This window comes from Dryobates pubescens, chromosome Z, assembly GCF_014839835.1.
Source record: "Dryobates pubescens isolate bDryPub1 chromosome Z, bDryPub1.pri, whole genome shotgun sequence".
NCBI classification, from domain to species: domain Eukaryota; kingdom Metazoa; phylum Chordata; class Aves; order Piciformes; family Picidae; genus Dryobates; species Dryobates pubescens.
This window is the reverse complement of record NC_071657.1, coordinates 62132996-62149564: the sequence shown is the minus strand read 5'-3', so window position 1 is coordinate 62149564 and position 16569 is coordinate 62132996.

Sequence of the window (16569 nt, the reverse complement as noted above, 5' to 3'; positions counted from 1 at the left end):
TGTGCTGCATGGAAGTTAATGTGTGCTGCTTCTTTTTGCCACATTTGCACATGCAAAATCAGTGTTTGCATGAGTTTGTTTCAAAACCATTATCACTACAACATCCCATGGGGCACACTCTGGTATGCATTAGCTATTTCTGCCATCTAATTTGCTTAGAAAAGTGCTGTATAAGAATCAGTATTAAATATTTAAATATTTTTCTAGTCCTGAGCTTGTAAAAACAGTAGTTATAGTTTGCCACTTATCTAGACTTCTGAAAATATGGCACTTATATATTCTATTTTTTTCTATTAAGAGCCACTAGAATAGCTTATCAGTGAAGAAAAATACAGTTAAAAGCTTCCTTTTCACCAGTGCTGAACAATTCCTGTACCTTTGGATTGCAAGTTACCAGAAGATAAGGCAATTATTGCATTACTTGTTATCTATTCTAAGCATTAGATTTTTCACACTTGGGAAGAAAACAATGATTTAAAAAACTCAATGATGATGGCTTGATTACATCTGTAGAGTGTTTGAGGTATAGGAAATAGCCTTGGCAGAGACAGATTTAGAGGGCAGAGTACAAGTGAGCTGTTCCATGGTGTGTAGTAAATACAATTTATCATATGCTGCCAACATGCGTGGTGTAAAAAGTGGCAGCCACACATAGGATATGTATATACAGCATATAGTTCTGTCAGTCAGTAGTCTTTTTTAAGTGAAGCAATATGATTCAGGCAAATAAAACCCCTGTTAAACGTGGAAATAAGCTTTCTAAACTTTTGTAAGTGTCCTGAAAACGATCTGCTAACACTTTTCATCTTTAAACAAACGTGTACTTAGGGGTATGTCTCTAACTGAATTCTGAAACATCCTTTACATGTAATCAGGTCAAAACCCAGGGAGAAAGATTTCTTAAACAGTTGAGGTTATTTATTGTCTGTCTTTAAATAATTTTGCCTTCCTTGATGAGGAAAAGAAATGGTGTCTTTCTTCATACTCTATATACTAGTGTTATTTTGTGGATCATGTACAACTAAAGCATGCTTTTTTTGCTGCAAGTGATGGGAAGGAATCTATGAAACAGTTTGCTGATTATATATGTATACATATGTATATGTATTGTTCTAAAGAGTATGTTTTATACTTTTGTGATTTTCCTTCTAAAACACACCTTTTTCAACACCATAATCTTGTCAGTCATGGTGTTGATAGTTAATATTACTGCAATAATAAGCTGAAAATACTGAAAACCTTCAGGCAAAAATAGCAGGTCTTATGCTACTTTAAACACATAAATGCACCTTAGGTAATATCTAAGAAGATTCATAGATGGGTGAAATTTCAGATGACACTTGTTAGTTGCAAACCTCCACCGTTTGGTACCTTCTGATATGCCTTTATAAATTGCGGCATAACCTTAGGAAAATATTACTTTTAGGATTATTAGTGAATCTCTTTGTCATTGAAAAAGTAATTTTGTTACTTTGCTGTGTAGAAATAATCTAATCTTCCACTGGAAGGCAGTCTTCTCTTTGTTTTATTCTCCTGCCTTCCAGTGTTTAACTGTACCAGTGATCTTTAACTTAGAATCATAGAATACTTCTTGCAAAAAAAGTAGTACTTGTACCTTGTCTGTATTTGGAAAGTTTCTTGATGCAGGTGTAATGGGTTGGGGCAGACCCCCTCCCCACCATGCGCAGAAATAACGACTCAGACAAACTGATTGCAAAAGTAGTGGAGAGTGTAAATAGAGAACAGTGAGTGTGCACAAAAGGATACATAGTGACAAGAAAGGAACCAAAGCAAACCCAGAAAGACCCCAAACCCCACCTGAGGGTGCATCCAAAACCCCCAGGGCTCCTCCTTCCCCCCCCCCGCCCTGTACTATTAGGCTGGTCTCAGCTGGCCAGATCTGAGACTGCCCATCCCCCAGTGGCCTTGGGCCCAATCAGGCCCATGGCCGGGAGATCTCTCCCCCAGTTACCAAGTCTCAGAGAGGGAAGGAAAGAGGAAGTGCCAGACCCCACCACAAAATTTATAGTGGTGCAAGGGATTATGGTAGAAATACCTAATTTCCTGCGTCCACCCACTGGGATGGACTTCTGGACACAGGAAACACCCCTGTAGCAGAGGGCACCCAGCCCAAACTACGACAGCAGGTAATATCTTTGTTTTGCTTGCCTACAGTTCTTTCTATGAATTGTTCATGTACACAATTATAACTTAGGTGACACTTGAGGGAGTTTGTTGGGTTGTAGACCTTTTGCACCCGTGCCTGTCAGTGATACATTACTTAGTGGTATGACTTTTTTGTGCTGCTGTTGTTCAAGTAGTGAACTTTAACTTTTGTGCTTTATAGACCTCTCCGATAGATGGAACACTTTAAATTCATGCACCTACATTAGTCAGTTATGTATAGTTAGATATGCTGAAATTATTGTTGGGGAAAAAACCCAACAGCCCAGTATCATTTTGAGAACTGATAAATTGTACATTGGAAGGGTTTGTGTTTCAGTGATTAAAACTTGTGTAAGTATGTATTTAGAGTCTGTTTATAAATGTAGACAGCCTTGCAGCTGAAACCTCTGGTGTGTCATGAGAGGTAAATAGTTAAGATTTTTACTTCTGACCCTTGAAAATTTGACAGTCTTTGGCTACTACCTTTATTTTTTTGCTGTGTTCACTAAAGAACAACAGTGGCATTTAAATTTATTTGTCTGTGTTTTCTTTGGAAACAGAGAACTGTGGAAAGGATAGGATGCGAGGAAACATGGATGTGAATGGTTAAGATTTAAGGCATTAACAAAGGAGAAAGAAAAGATCACATTTTGAAATGGAATGGGAGGAGTATTGGGCGGAACCCAAAGAGGAAATACCTGTGTATCTGTAATGTATTTCTATTTTCCCTTTGTTTCCCAGGGGTGAGTGATCTAGTTACCTTTCCACTTTACAGAAGAAAACTGCAAAGTTTTCAGTAGGTTCAGCATGCTGTTTAAAGAGATGTTATACTTAAAAATTAATTGAGGAGCCTTTGTTAGAGAGAAGGTCAGACCTGACGGTTGCAATACTCCCTTCTGGCCTATGAATCTATAAATCTACCAGAGTGTTTAATTTTTCTTTTCTTCCTCTTGTTGCATTTGGTATGAGCTTCTTTCTGAACTGAAATACAGTCCTGATCCTGTAACTGAAATCAATAATGGGTAAGTTTAAGCCATTGACCTGACGTTATGAATGTATTTGGAGCTGGTCACAAAGAGACAGGAGAGACGTGTCCAATTAATAGCACTATGTAACTCAGACAAATATTGACTGTTTTTTAAAATAATATAGTTGGAGGTCTCAAAGAAATGTAATTTAGTGTGAATACTGAATTTTTTATTGTAAAAAAACACCCAACAAACTATTAATGCAGTTCAGTTGTAGGAAGAAAAGGAGGGGACAAACAGAGCAGCCTTTTTTTCCCCTCTGTTTTTTGGATAAGATGTTGTTGCTCGGCTTATCTGTTCAGCAATCTTTCATTTTTTTGTTCTAAATGCTTTTGCCCTTAGCAGGTTTTACTACTCTGGAAAGTACATGGACCACTTCTCAAAATGATGCAATCTGACAGCAAATCAATATTTTATTTTCATAGCAGATTTGAGGGTGTGATTGTCATAGTCCTCATCTTAGATTGTTAATGGGTGAATAGCTAATAGTGTGACAACAGCTTTTGGAAAAAAAATCAATTATTTAACCAGCATCTTAGCTGATAAGAAAAGTCCACCATGTTTTTCTTCCTTAGAATCTGTGTTGTGAAATGTAACCTTTTTGGGTTCAGCACCTGGTTTTTGACCAAAAGGAATTCTTGCTTCAGTCAGGTCAGCTGAGTTGATTAATTGCTCTCTACAACTACCTGAAAGGAGAATGCAGTAAGGTGAGGGTCAGTCTCTTCTGTCTAGTATCAGGCAGTAGGATAATAGGAAATGGCCTGGAACTGTGCCAGGGGACCTTTAGATTGGATATTCGTAAAGCTTTCTTTACTGAAAGAGTGGTCAGGTATCAGAACAGGTTGCCCAGGGAGGTGGTGGAATCACCATCCTTGGACGTGCTCAAGAAACGTGGACATGGCACTTTGGGAGATAGTTTAATGGCCATGGTGGTGTTGACGGTTGGACTCGATGATCTCAGAGGTCTTTTCCAACCAAAACAATTCGATGATTCTATGATTTGGGACGCTGGTAAGCCATGCCCCAGGTCACAGCTTGCTCTGGTGGTTATGGCCTTCTGCATCCCCCAAGACTGTCTCTCTGCTGTTTCTCAGCTGCTTTACGTTGGAAATCCTGTTGGGGTAACTTATTTAAAAGTGCTGTTATAGTATATGATTACTTATGCATTTTGAAAGTAACCCCAAAATTACTACTCTTCAGTCTGCCCGGAATGACAAGAAAACGAGACGAAGCAAGGTAAACAAGTTGAAAACGGTGAAATGTTGGGAATACCCTTTTCTCTTCACCCTAGGGTCGCGGGTTAACGCTCCACCTAATGACTGCACGTAGGCAGTTTTTTTCCCGTGACACCGGCCCGCGGCGCGGTGCTGCCGAGCGGGCCGGTAGCCTGACGGTGCCGGTGAGCAGGCCGGACCCAGAGGCAGCGGGAATCGCGGGCGGCGCGCTCTGTCCTTTCCTCCTCGCGGGTGGCGGGCCGGACCTGGCTACGGCACGGGGCGACCGGCCGAGGTGGAGCTGGGGCAATGAGCCGCAGAGGGCGCCCGGTGCCGGACGAATCGGCGAGGGGCGGTGTCGCGGCGGGCAGGAGCGGCTCCGTCGCGTGCATTCCCACGCCCTCCACCCGCCCCGAGCGCGAGGCTGCTCCGCTGGCGCGCGCCGAAATTCCCGGACTGCACAACTCTCCCGGTCACGTGCCCTGGCGGCGCCAATCGGCGCAGCCGTGATGTCAGCGCTCAGCAGCTGCCGGGGATGCGGAGCAGCTCGTGGGGTCCGGGCAGTCCTTTATGGCCAGGCGCCGCGCGGCATGACGGTGGTGGAACGGCGTCATGGACGAGGCCAGCATCCTGCGGAAACAGGGGATGCAGGTAGGAGCGGGCCGGCGGGCGGACGGCTCCTATCTCCCCTCAGTTTCAAAGTTGCCGTGAGGCGCAGGGGCGTGCCGGTGCGGGCAGGAGGGGCACGGCAGCGCCCGGCAGCGCCCGGCCACCGAAACAGAGCGACCATTGGCCCCAACAGGCAGGCGGTCGCGACGCGGTGCCTGTCTGGCGCCCCCGGGTGCTTCCCGGCCAGCCGGCGAGGCAATAGAAGCAGCGGTAGCGGTGCGGGCACTTTCTCTCCGTTAGGAGTGCTCGAAAGATGGGGAGCAGACGGCCTTTACCTATGGAAGAAAGTTTCGCGACTTAGGGCTTTCTGGGATCTGCGGCATACTTTGTAGAATGGTGGGGCAGGAGCATTGCCGTTTCCAGTCAGCTTTTAGGATAGCAGTTAGGACTTGCCCGCTGGCAGTCCTGAACTCTAGTAAATCATATATCCCAAATGGTGTATGACTTAGGGCAAAACGTTGGTGTACCGCATGTGGTTTGAATTCAATCTTGTGTACTCTTTTTGGATAATGTATTAAGAGCTCAAATGTTTTTGTTCCCTCCCCCCGCCAGTCCCCCCCCCCCCCCCCCCCCCCCCCCAGTCCCCCCCCCCGGTATCATTTGGTTATTAAGGACCATGTGTCAACAGTCGATTAAAGATTGTAGTTACTTTTTACACTGTTTAACCAAAATGGAACATCGCTTCAAACTACATCTTTCTGGCCAGGTTAGCAGTTTAGAAAGTCCCTTTGCCTAAGTTGGTCTCAGCGGCGAATGCATTTCCTTTCTTTTGTTTTCCTTTACATCCGCAATGTTTCAATGGGAGGAGAGTGTAAGAGGAAAGCCTCCTTACACTTGGGATCGTTAGTTTTTAGTAATGTAAAACAACTTAAGATGTTTTAAATGCACTGAACTTAAACAGTTATGAACTTTTCGGACAGATGTGCTTTGTGATAAGTGCTTTCAACTTGGTGCTGATCAGGTGGGGCAATTTCTATTTCTATTAGATGGATGAAGACAAGTAAAATCGCTGTAATCTATAGCCTGTGTGGCATAGAGAAGGCTTAAAACTCTTTGGAACGTCTTAGTCTTATGAAAATCCATTAGCTTTTCTTTAACATGATAGTGTTTGCCTGATTCTGAGATTTTATTTCGTTCTTAAATCCGAAATCTTTTTTATTAATTGACTGTGAAGTGTGAAGGAGAATCAGAACTCCAGGTAGGGACTGCCCATGACAGCTTTTAAGAGAGGATTACAAAGTTTTGAGCGGGGGATCCTCACAGGATTTCCTCCTGCTAAACCTGCTGTATTCTACTGAGCACTGTGTTCCAAATTTTTTTCATTTTGACAAGAATCAAACATCAGTCCGTTCTTGTTAAGGGATAACTTAAAACCTTAATGTGAAAGCCTATTGCTGAGTTCTGCAAATGTAATTTTGAATTTTTTTGTTATGTTTTGGTTTTTTGTTGTATTGTCTTTTGAATGAATACCAAGAATATTTCACAGAATACTTGCTCACTCCTGCGCATGCTTATGGGGTCGTTTAAGAGTATTAAAAACTATATAGGGGATAATCCTAGTACTAGAAAGACCAATTCATACTTGTGCTGCATGCAGTAGTAAATTGTTTTTAAAGATGTATGCCATTAGAATCTAGTCTTAAAGTGGAGAAAAATAGCCAGTGGCCAAAGGTGTTGAAGTTGACGTGTGATCTGCTGAAAGATGGCAAAATGCTATTTGTGCTCCAGTTGTATTTGTTAGACTCTTAAATGAACCTGCCTTCATATTGTCCTTTTACTCTCCTTATTCCCCTTACTGTTGCTCTGTTTTTATCTTCTTCTGTTATCCATGTACTGGACTAGAAACTGATACAAATTTGTGAGATGGAAAGCTGATGGTACAGTATGTGAAAGGAGTAGACTGTGTCTAATACTTACTAATAAATATTGATTAGATCAAGTCTTTGAGTTGTCTGCTTGGCTGACATTTGCTTTCTGTAGTACATCCCAAAGTAATGAGTTACTTATTTTGTAGTAGTAGTGTATGTTCTTACCACTAAAAAGCCCCTAACTAATTCTCCTGCGATTGTGTTGTTTTGTGGGAGTATCTTATCTCTCCTTTTCTTTTTCCTGTTTTATTGATACTTTTCTTTAAAACCTACTGAGAATATTCTGAAAGGGATTAAGAAAAAAAAAAAACACAGCAAAAGTTAGTAGTTAAGACTATTCTGAAGTACTTCTGGTCTTCAATGTAAGGTCATCTAACTTTACTTCATATGGTTTTGTTACTTTTTTGTGTGTGTTTAGAAGTAAAAATGGTAAAACTGGGTAATCTACTTAAAAGCTGTGTGCTCTCTTAGGTGAAGGTGCATCTAAATTAAACCAGTCAGGTAATGGGAAACATCACATACTTAAAAGCCACATTGGTGCAAGTGCTGGGTGGTTGTTCTTTTTTTCTTCTCCTTCTAATTTCTACACAGTTTGCTTCAAAGCTTGATTTACAGGACACAGACCATTTCCTTTTAGAAGGGAACCTGATATACTTGTGTTTAATGCCATGCACCACCATGCTGTGTTTAAAAAAAACCAGGAAGCAGCTTGAATTGATTCCCAAAATACAAGCCTTAAGTAAATATGTAGACACTGACAAATCTTGTTTTGAGTTGATATGTGGAAGGTTTTTCTTGTGGTCAGGCTTTTAAGGAACTGAACCTTTAATTTATTGTGCCCTCAATACCTGCACCTATTTCATCTTAACTGGTGCTTACTCTTTCTTTGTGTCTAGTTACTTATATTAGTTGTATTATTAGAGAAATAACAACTTCTGAATCTGTAGTATGTATTCCTTTTTGGTGAGCAGATTCTGCATCTTTAATCACAAAGAACACATTTCATTTGTAAGAAGCACCAGGGAGAAAATTGACCTTTTAACTTTAAACAATGCCAAGTATAATTTGGATTGGATTGAAGTAGGCATCTGTGGAAAATAAGTCAATAAAAATGGCAGCAGCTAACTTCTTGCGTATTCTTCATCAAGGTTCTTAAACTGCATTCTAACAACCTATGTTTCTTCTTTCTTCCATGAATTTTTACAGTAAGTGTTTGAGCACTGTGTTTTACACTGCCGTAAATCAGACTCCATCAGTCTGTAAGACTGATAATGGCAATGTGGGAGAAATCTTACTGCCAGATGCAGTCAGTTTCAGTCATGTTTCTACAGCTGATGAAGCTGTCTCTTTGTTGAACAGATGCTTTGGGCCTTCCCTTTTCCTTATACTAATTTCAGTTCTGCCTCTAAGTGGCTGGTAAGCAGTGTCTTGTAAATTTTGGGGTAATTACATGAGCTTTTTTAAATTAGAGTTGCAGATAAATTGACCAATGGCAGAGAAATCAGCTATATATGAAATGTGCCAGATGTCAAAGAAAATGTTGTGTTTGTTTTACTGGCTCTGGGTATGCTTGTTCGTGAAGGCCAAACAAATTTTCACAGGGATCTAAGGCTTCCTTGGATTCAGGATGACTGCATTGCATTGATTGATGAGATACAATTACAACCAATATGGAAAATACCAATTGAAAATATTCCAAAACTGGACTTCATTGATTTGAGGGAGGGGGAAGAAATAAAAGGAATTCAATGTCAAATTTCAGACTCATTGCTATAGAAATGGAAGCTGGCATTGTAAATGAAAATGTGATGTAAATGGAGTGTTGCTATTTTGGTGGAACTAAAGAGTCAATTCATAATAGTTCCATGTATTTCTAGAAAAAAATGGCAAGGGTCGCAGTCCTTTTAGTCAAGGAACTATTCCTCTCTTCCACCTCTAGTATAGAACTGTTGGATTTTCAGGCAAACATTTTGAAATTTGGTTCATATCCAGACCTTTACAAAGAGTAAAACCTTACAGATTTTTCCAAGTCCTTCCTTATTGGCTTACCTAAAAATACATTCTGAGAAATAAGCTGCAAATAAAAATGCCTTGTTTGTAGCACCCAAACAGGTGCAACTTCTTTGGAGTGGGATGCTTTGTGAAAATAATTCTTTCTGAAATACTGAAAATTGACATGTAATGGGGAAGGATCAACTGGGAAGCTACACTATAGGAGAGGAAAGGAAATAGGGAGACCCTTTCTACCCTTGAAAAAGGGTAGAAAGCAGGACCCTGGGAACTACCAACCTGTCAGCATCCCCTCTGTGCCTGGAACAGATCCTCATAAATGACATGCAGGCACATGGAGGGCAGGAAGGTGATTCAAGACAGCCAGCATGGCTTTATTAGGGGCAAATCCTGCCTGACCAACCTAGAGGCTTTCTATGATCAGGTGAGTGTGCCAGTGGATAAGGGACCACCTAAGCACGTGATGTGTTTAGACTTCTGCAAGGCCTTTGACACAGTCTCCCACAATATCTAACTTGCCAAGTTGGAGGGATACAGATGTGATGGGTGGACTGTTCAGTGGACATGGAATTGGCTGGTTGGTTGCAGTGTGGTACTCAATGCCTTGAAATCCAGATGGAGAGCAGTGACAAGTGATGTCCCTTAGGGACCTGTGCTGGGACCTGTGCTGTTCAACATTTTTATCAATGATATAGCCATTGTGATTGAGTGCACCACTGGCAAGATGGGTGGTGCTGTTGATATGCCAGGGGGACAGGATGTCATCCAGAGGGACCAGGACAAGCCAGAGAGATGAGCCCAGGTGAACCTCATGAGGTTCATCAAGAGCAAGTGTGGAGTTCTGCACCTGGGTGGAAACAATCCTCGCTATCAATACAGGCTGGAGGATGATGTGATAAAAATCAGCCCTGCACAAAAGGACTTGGGGTTGGTGATGGACGAGAAGGTGGACACAATCAGACAGTGTGTGCTTGCAGCCCAGAAGGCAAATCACATCCTGGGCTGCATCAAAAAGATGTTTGGCCAGAAGATTGAGAGGTGTGATTCTGCCACTTTATTCTCTTCTGGTGAGACCTTGCCTGGAGTACTGTGTCCAGGTTTGGAGCCCTTAATACAGGAAGGACATGGCCCTGATAGAGTGGGTCCAGAAGAGGGCCATGAAAATTATCAGGGGCTTGGAACACCTCTTCTGTGAGGACAAGCTGAGGGAGCTGGGGTTGTTCAGCCTGGAGAAGTCTCTGGCGAGGCCTAATAGCAACCTTCTGGTGTCCTAAGGGGGCCTACAAGAAGGCTGGAGAGAGACTGTTTACAAAGCCCTTGTAGATGTAGATTGGATATTGGGTAGGATTTCTTAACCATGAGGGTAGTGGAACACTGGAATGGGTGGCCCAGGGTTGAGGCCCCGTCCCTGGAGATATACAGAGTGAGGCTTGACAGGGCTCCTGGCAACCTGATCTAGTTGAGGATGCCCCTGCTTACTGCAGAGAGGGTTGGACTAGGTGACCTTTGGAAATTCCTTCCAACTCCAACCATTCTGTGTTTCTGTGAGACTGTTACTGTCTCTTCTGTGGATGTTCATGTGGTGGTTTGCTGAGGAAAACAACGATGGTAAAAGCTGAAGAATATTAGACTTTGTCCTTTGCTGCAAACTGAGGAGGAAGGATGAAAAAGTGTTTTACAGATGAGGTTCTGGGACAGTTCTTAATTTTCACTGATTCAGATGCTGTGTACAACAGTGTTTCCTCTCCCACTAGGCAACAGTAATGTCACTTTACTCTGCTGTTGTTCCTGTACTGGTGACAATGGATTTACCATACAAAAGAATAGTTGTATAGTTGTGAACCACGTCTGATACGTGTTGCTGCCTCTTGGTTAGTGTGTGGAATATAAAGTCTGTGGGGGGCATGGAAGCAAAGAAGAATTTAAAAAGTTTAAATGAATTAAGAATTCAGAAAAAGATGGAATATATTTTTTCCAGTGTTGTGTGGGAATAGCTGAATCCATTGTCTGCTTAGAAGTTGTGTTCCATCCTGTCTAAGATACTATTTCTTCAGGGACTGCATTGGTGAGGTAATGCTCAGAACTATTTAAATTATGACACTTGCTCTTTCATTTTATGAGGTGTTTACATGAGCGGTGTATAGAGATGCAAAACACAAGAAAAATACCCCCATATTTTGTATATTCTTGGTAGAATCATTTTATGTGCTGTTAAAGGAGACAGGGCATTTAAAATTTGCTCTTGTGGTAGGGGGACAAACATGTAGACCAGTGTATATGTTTGCTGAAATAGCGACAGGCAGCGATAGCTGCCTTTAGAAAGCGAAAGACCAACCTTCTGAGAGTGGAGATGCTGTTACTAAGTATACTTCTCCTCATTAGCTGTCACTTTTGCAGGCCTAATAGAATATATAATCTCTTGATCAGTTAGTTCACCTCTGTTTCCCAGTCATACAGTTACATGTTTGTCAGGTCCTCTAAAAGGCTTTGTATCAGACATACATTTTAGAATCATGGAATTATAGAATTGTTAGATGCAGATGCAGGACCTTGTATTTGGTCTTGTTGAATCTCATGAGGTTGTCATGGCCCACCTCTGCAGCCTGTTAAGGTGCCTCTGGATGCCATCCCTTTCCTCCAGTGTGTCTGCTGCCCCACACAGCTTGGCGTCGTCAGCCAACCTCCTGAGGGTGCACTCAGTGCCACTGTCCTTGTTGCCAGCAAAGATGTTAAACAAGACTGGTCCCAGTACTGATTCCCGAGGGACTCCATTTGTCACTGACCTCCACTTGGATGTGGACCCATTGACAGCCACTATTTGGGTGCAGCCATCAAGCCAGTTCTTTATCCACTGAATGGTCCATCCATCAAACCCATGCTGCACCAGCTTGGAGACTGGGATGTGCTGTGGGACAGTGTTGCAGGCTTTGCTCAGGTCCAGGTAAATGATGTCATGCTCAGCATTCATCTGTTAATGTTGTGACCTTGTCATAGAAGGCCACCAGGTTTGTCAGGTAGGATTTGCCCTAGGTGAAGTCATGCTGATTGTACCCATTCACCTCTTCGTTGTTGTTTTGCCTCAGCAGTGCCTCCAGGAGGATCTGCTCCATGATGTTACCAGGCACAGGGATGAGACTGACTGGCCTATAGTTCCCTGGGTCATCCTTCTTTCCCTTTTTGAAAATGGGGAATATGTTTCCCTTTTTCCAGTCAGTGAGCACCTCCCCGGACTGCCATGACTTTTGGCATATAATAGAGTGGCTAGCAACTTCATCTGCCAGTTCCCTCAGCACCTGTGGGTGTGTCCCATTGGGTCCCGTGGACTTTTGCAATTATTGAGCTGGGAAAGCTTTTCTGAAGTGGTTAACCTTTTCCTCTGTCTTTATTTCTCTTGGCATTGAGGTCACTTTATTTCAGGGTTTAAACTCCAAAAGGAATAAACAAACAAATAAGCCCCTTGCTGCTGTCATGAGTCCAAACTTGGTGTGTCTTGCGCACATCATTCTTGTAACTAATGCTTTATGCTAATTGTAGTAACATTTCTTGGTAATGTCTACAATATAGTCACAAAGCTGACTGGCTTTTGTACCAAGTTTGGAAGGCAAAGTACAAACTAATGTTACACTATGTCAATTCCTTTGGCAACTTTCACAGTGGAATTTGGATTATCTTGATGCTGTTTAAAGAGTCATAAGGAAAACCAGCTTTGTAGTCCTGTCTGTACTCCTTAGCTCCTGGATTTGGGTCACTTGGTTTATCCTCAAAATCTGCTTATGAGTTTTGTATGTGGTGGGGTTTTGTTTGTTTGTTTGTTTTGTGTTTTCTTTAGGTTTGGTTGGGTTGTTTTGTTTTGTTTGGTTTTTTTTTACTCCTGATTAGTTAGTAATAGGAATAGCTGCATAGCCGCATGAAGGGTTGTTACTTCTAATTGAAGCAGATTGGTTTTTTTCAATTCTGCATATAGTTCTTGGTTTTACAAATGGTTTTCATAGCATTGGCATTTACTTATTTTGTCACAATTGCTGAAACAGGTAGTTTGCCATGGCTTTTATTTTTTCATGTGTAAAGTACTTCATCCAGCTTTCATGCAATTTTGACTATCATGCTGCTTCTTGTGCCATGTTTAATGTCAAGATTTGGTTTTACCTACTGAGACAGTGGATTTGCTTTAGAAGTTTTAGGGTTTCCATTTCTTGTTAGGGGATTATCAGATTCACTCATAAACTTTGAGAATGCAACTACATTGTTTTCCTATTAAACTGAAGTAATAGAGTCTTGCTTATAGAAATGTCAAATATCCACTTGGACATTAAAATAATAGAAAAATGAATGAATGATTGTTGTGATCACAAAGCATAACACTCAAAGCTGCAAATTAAAAATTAGTTTTTTTTTTCTTTTTCCTTTTATGTGCAGCTCTAACTTCTGCAGTCTGATGCAGGATCTTTGCTTCATCTGATGTAAATCAGAACAACATTTGTTTCCTATCAACAGCTCATGCCCTCTGTGATCTTAGTTTCTAGTGCTGTGTTCCTCATGGATTTCTCTCAGCTTTTCATTCAAGTACTTCTTGATTTTAGTTCTCAAGTTTAGCACTCCACAGTGGTATGCAGCAACTGGGATTAATGATAAAAAAGGTAATTGCACTGAGTCTCTTGAGAAAAACTAAGCTCTTCAGAGACTTCAGATGCTGAATTCTGAGTTTCTGCAGAGCATGTTATGTTTGGAGTACTTTGTTCTTCCTAAAATTTTAGGTTTATATATATATAGTTGGCTTAATTACTTAGAGGTATTAAATAACACTTCTGTGACCCCTAAGTATCCTCCCCAACCAGGATGCTGTGTCAAAGCAAGGGACCAATTGCACTTGAAAGCATTATTTTTTTATTTATTCTTAGAGATCTTTTCCAACCTTAATGATTCTATGATTACAGCTGCTCAAAAAAAGCCTGGTTGTAAGTTCTGCAGGTACATTAGGGAATTCAGCTGTCAATTTGTGTGCATAACAACCTGAAAATAATTCCCATCCTCTTAGATTTTCTTGAACAGAATACTCATGGGCATAGCTGGAAAATTGAGGTTATGAGTGGAAAATGGATTTTAGGACTTCAGTGCCCCTTATGAATGCAATTTCTTAGTTTTAAATGACTTAAGAATTTTTCAGTATTTTAGTAAATGCAGAGTAGTGCAAGAAAGGAAGGAGTAATATAAATGAGAAATTAGGAAGAGTGAATGTTTATGACCAGGGTAAAAGCTATATTTTATGGTGTCCTGATACTCTATTAGTTCATGTGCTGTTTCCTTCTTTTCTTTTTCAAGAACAGTGTTGTGTTTGTGTTTAAATATCAAAGATTACCATGGCGTGTTTGGACTAAGTGGAATAGTGATCAAGTATGTCGTGTTGTTAGACTGTGTGTTTGATTTTTATTTTTTTTAACTACAATATACAGCAAATTTTAACATGCAAGCATGAAGCTAAATGGCACTTTCGAAAATGTTATCACTTTTGCCTTTAGTATTTGCCCTTGTCTGCAAGCTTCAGCTCAGAATTATTCTTAGGATAAAGTGTCCAAAATCTTCAGGTTTCTTGGATGGCAACAGAGGAAGAGATCTGTAAGGTATATAATATTTATCACTAGATAAAGGGTGCTACCGTGTTTGCATGTTTTGCTTTGCAGTAGTGGTAAGAGATTTAGCACAGCTATTTGTCTGACATGGGTGCAAAGACTCCACTGACTCTATTATGTTTTTTCCTGGTCTTCTGAAGATAGTAGTCTCTACTTTGGTTCAAGAATGTGTCTGCTAAAGTGGTGTAGCATCCTGACTGACAGTTAACTTGGTTCAATTTAATTTCTCAAATAGCACTTGGCTGGTTTTCTTGTCTGTGCCCTTAGAATGCTGGTAGACCTTCATCTTTCAGCTTAGATTTCTTTCACAAGTCTTTGGATTTTAGTTTGTTGCTTGCATCTTGCTCTGCCAGTAATGGCAATCTTGTTTTTCTGCTTTGTCTTTTGTAGATTCTCTTTAAGCTCAGCCTATTCTATTCTGACTGGAAAAGCTGAGGGCTTATTTTTGAGTATCTGCAATGTCTTACGGTATCAAGATAAAGTTGACCACTAATAATGTGTCACATTTTATAAGGTGTTTTGGTGTTTGAAAAGAGAATTATGACATAACAACCACCCTTTTTCAATGCATGCATTTAGTTTTCTTATTGCATGCATTTTTTGTGTGTTTAGGACTAGTATGTTTTAAATGGTTTCTGCAGCACCTTATGTTGCTTACTTCAACAGTAAAAACTGAACATTCCAGTTAGTTTTTTAGCACTGCTGCAAAACATAGCAATGTATGGTTTTGATTGCCTTTTCCACCCTAAAGACACCTTAAATTATTTCAGTATAATTTCTCTCTGATGTGAAGTCCGACAAATCAATACTAGACTCTTCCAATGCTGATCCTAGTAAAGCTGGTTAGGCTTATAGGTAAGTGAAGTGTGTCTCCCTGTCTTCAGGCTCTAAGGAGATGAAGGGAGAAGATTCAGGCACTTTTAAATTGATGTATTTCTGCAAAGGAGCTATTATAGTAAAATGATCATATCTAAAGCACCTACTTTTCATGTGTGTTCTGTCTAGTATGACAGAGGAAATGCAGTAATAAATGAGAAACCTGTCAGACATTAATTCTTGCATTAATTCTTGCATTCAGACATTAATTATTTCTCTTCAAAATAGCCCAGTGTTTGTTCAAATGCTGTAGTGATTGCCAGTGTTCAACAGGATGTAGTTAGGGATAAGAGGGCATTGCCTGTGGCAGTTTTAGGCTATGCATTTATAATTTAGCTGCAGATTTTGAGCAGAAAAGTAGAAAAATATAAATAATTCACTATTGGGTGTAAAAAGGAAAACAAAAGATTATTCTAAATAAATTCATTGGACAGAATGTCTGGTATAGAAGCAGTTGTTCCATAACATCTTTCACATTTCTCTTCCATTCCCATTCCTTTTCTGTGTCTGTGGCTTGGCTGTTCTGCTGGGAGATGATAACCACCTCTGGCTGGTCTTGTGAGAGAGATATGCTAACATTGCTTCCTCTCAGCTCCTCTTTTCTTCTGTTGCAGGAAAGGGGAGGAGTTTTTTTTTGAGGGGTGGGAGGGGCAGTGGAGCAGCTTCCTTGCCCTCTGGGAATACCAGAGGGAGTACAGGGGGGTTTCTGTGTTATTTTCTAATTGTAAATATCTGTATAATATTGTAAATACTGTATATTTTGTACATATTCAGTGCATTCCATTGTAGAGTGGAAGGTCATTCTGCCCCTGTACACTGCACTGGTTAGGCCGCACCTCGAGTACTGTGTCCAGTTCTGGGCCCCTCAGTTTAGGAAGGATGTTGACTTGCTGGAACGAGTCCAGAGAAGAGCAACAAAGTTGGTGAGGGGTTTGGAACATAAGCCCTACGAGGAGAGGCTGAGGGAGCTGGGGTTGCTTAGCCTGGAGAAGAGGAGACTCAGGGGTGACCTTATTACTCTCTACAACTACCTGAAGGGAGGTTGTAGACAGACAGATGTTGGTCTCTTCTCCCAGGCAAGCAGTACCAGAACAAGAGGACACAGTCTCAG